Source organism: Bidens hawaiensis, unplaced genomic scaffold, assembly GCF_021521415.1.
Source record: "Bidens hawaiensis isolate Kalapana, Puna unplaced genomic scaffold, B.hawaiensis_p1.1 tig00017350_1, whole genome shotgun sequence".
Taxonomy (NCBI): domain Eukaryota; kingdom Viridiplantae; phylum Streptophyta; class Magnoliopsida; order Asterales; family Asteraceae; genus Bidens; species Bidens hawaiensis.
In genome coordinates this window covers 94,128-97,373 of record NW_027492626.1, presented here as the reverse complement: position 1 = coordinate 97,373, position 3,246 = coordinate 94,128, and positions in this window count along the sequence as shown.

Genomic DNA, 3,246 nt, shown 5'->3' with positions numbered 1-3,246 from the left:
CACACACTTAAGCTCTCTCTCTCTCTCTCTCTCTCTCTTTCTAATTTCTCTCCTTTCTCTAGCCGATCCAAGATAGAAAACCAATCCCGATTCAAGGTAATGATAGTATGATGTTGTATAAACTAAAACCCGTTAGATTTAGTCACGAAACGACGATCCGACACCGTTAAAACGTTAGAGTCATGAGATCCGGGTGGAATCGGGTATAAACCAAACCTAAGGTGAGCTTAGGGGTCACCCTAGCTCAGATCTGGATCGAACGAGATGAAAAACGGTGAAAACGGTGGAGAAATAAGCAGGATATCGCTTTTCCGGCGAGATCCCGGTTTTCCGGCAAAGGCGGCGTCGGAAAGTGGTACGGGGTTTAAGGGATGTCAGAGAATGTTCTGACATTCTCTGAACTAACCCTAATTCGTTAACGGGGGGTTAACGAACTAGGGTGATTCGCTAAGTGGTTCGTTAAGGGAAGTCTAACGAACTAGACTTAGTTTATGTTCAAATTCGTTAAGGATTAGATAATGAACTAGCTCCCAATTCGCATTGATCATTCGTTAAAAGAGATAACGAATTAGAAGATCCAATTCGTAACATGGACTGGTTCGCAATATGGACTGATTTGTCAAGGGTCCAGTTCGTTATAAGGTCCAAATCGTTATAGGGACCAGTTCGTTAGAGGGTCCAGTTTGTTTAAAGGACCAGTTCGTTACGATAAACCAGTTCGTTAAAGAGTCAATTAACGAACTAAAAGTTTAATGGAATTACATGATGGTCCCTGGACTTAGAAAAAGAATGATTTAATTACAAAGAAGCCCTTGGACTTTTAAGTTAGCAATTTAATTAATGATTCAAAATCCTAATAGAAAATGCGTTAACACAGTTAATGAAAATAAAATTTTTTCAAGCTGACCTGGCAGCTTAACCCAACCAGTGCCAGTGGCTCTGCCCCTTGGACTCCGCTAGGGGCTGCCGCCCCTAGAACTCTGCTGCTAGGGGCGCTGCCCCCGGACCTCCGTTCGTTGAGGGTTATAATTAGACTAGAAACGCGATATGGGTAGTGATAGTTAATTTATACGTGTAATTGTTATACAGTTAGTCGCGCACAACTAAAGAAGAGAATAACTATTAACGGTGAACGTAACCGCGTTCAGGTGAGTTTCTAGCCCCACTTCATTGTTATGTTTTCGGGGCTATGTGCCTACTCGATGTGATAGTTAATACACTTACCTTAAGTGGTAAGTGGATGCCTCGTATGATTTATGTATGATGATTGCTTGACGGTGCGTGAATGATATTTGATTATTGCATGTACCGCTAGGTAGTAGTTAAAGATATGATTGGTATATATGATGTATGAATGACGTATGTACGATATAAATATATATATATATATATATATATGATGTATGAATGATGTACTTAAGATATGTTGACAGTACGTGAACGATCTTCGGATATTGCACGTATCATCAAGGATAGTATGTAAAGACATGTATGGTACATTGGCACGAAACAAAGGGACCAGACCCTAATAATATATGTGAGGATAGGGACCAGACCCTAATAATATATGTGAGGATAGGGACCAGACCCTAATAATATCTATGAGGATAGGGACCAGACCCTAATAATATCTATGAGGATAGGGACCAGACCCTAATAATATCTGTGATGTTGGGGACCAGACCCTTATAATAGTTGTGAGGTTATAGAGCGGAAGGCTCTTTAAATAGTATGGATACTTATGCATGTAACATAAAGTATGAATAATGTACACACCTTCAGGCATGTGTGCAAGTATGTGAATAGATTGTATGTAGTATGATTAACTAGAACTCATTCAGCATAGCTTACTTTTAGTATGCACGCAGGTGAGTAGAATGAGGCAGCTCGCTTGAGGGGAAGCACATGGCATGGAATTGAAGACACTAGCATCTCAATGAATGTTATGTTATTTAAAAGACATGTTTTTATGATTAAATGATTCAAATGTTTGTTAAGACAAGAAATGATGGTTATGTAATATATGGTTGAATGTTTTTGATATTCCGCGAATTTTTTAATTAACTCTGATATTATGAACGGTGTTTATGAGTAAATCCAACATCTAGTGTAGGGCACCGGTAACGGGGCCTTACATTTTGCAAATTAAGTTACTATAGACAATGTCAAGATTCAACTACATAGTTTAATAAAACAAGTAGCATGTTACTTCAAAACAACATATACACGCACGAAGAATATCAACCACTAGTTCCTCGTAGTTGATATTCCAAAGGTGAAACAAACCAAGGATCAATATATTTTATTAATGGTGATAATATACATACTTAAATGTGCATTTTCTATCAACCACATAAACACAAATTCCAAATTGACCTTGGACCAACATATCAACTGACTATTGAAGAAATGGAAGGAGAGATGAGATAGAAAGAATCCAGTCAAGGGTTTCTCATCTAGAAACCGATCATTCTTCCTCCTCCAACTTTCCGCAAAATATGAGGAGGGAGCTAGATTCGACTCTTGACCAGGCAAGAATTGAATTTGAATGCCTTGGTTCAAGGATCAGCTTGTTGGAAGGTGGGTCCAGTTCTTCTAGGGACGTGGATAGATTTATGGGTGAGAGCGTTAGGTTGAGAACGAGGCTCGAGTTATTGGAAGGAGAGATGGAGGATCAACAAGGTTTCAATGATGGTCAGAACCGTGTCAATGAGTCCCTCGTTAACCATTTTCTCGTTGTTTTGGAGTAATGCGGCTGACGGATGAAGATGTTGAAAATTTGAGGACACATCTGACGAACACCTATATGGGATTCTTGCAAGTCAATGATCAACGGAGCGAACATGACAACAAAAGAAGCTTAGCTCTTGCCAAACTTCTTGCTGATGTTGAGAGGGTCAAAGCTCAAGGAAGATTTCATGGAATAATCCCTAGTGCCTCCACAAAGGAAGCTGGTGGAAGTGGTGTTGGTATGAGTGTCGGTGTTAAATAGCTTGTGATGGTTGTTAGAACCATCACGAGTACTGAAATCATTGCTACTATTGTACAACTGGGCAGGTCAATGAAATGACTTTTGCACTTGTTGCAACTACATCAGTTGCACAAGTGAGTGCTCCTGATGTGCAACAGCCAGTGGTTCAAGGAGGTGGAGGTGATGACGGAGATGATGAAGATGATGATGAGTCCGATGACGATGACTCGGATGACGATAATGATGAAGCGGTGGACAAGGAGGATGACAATGAT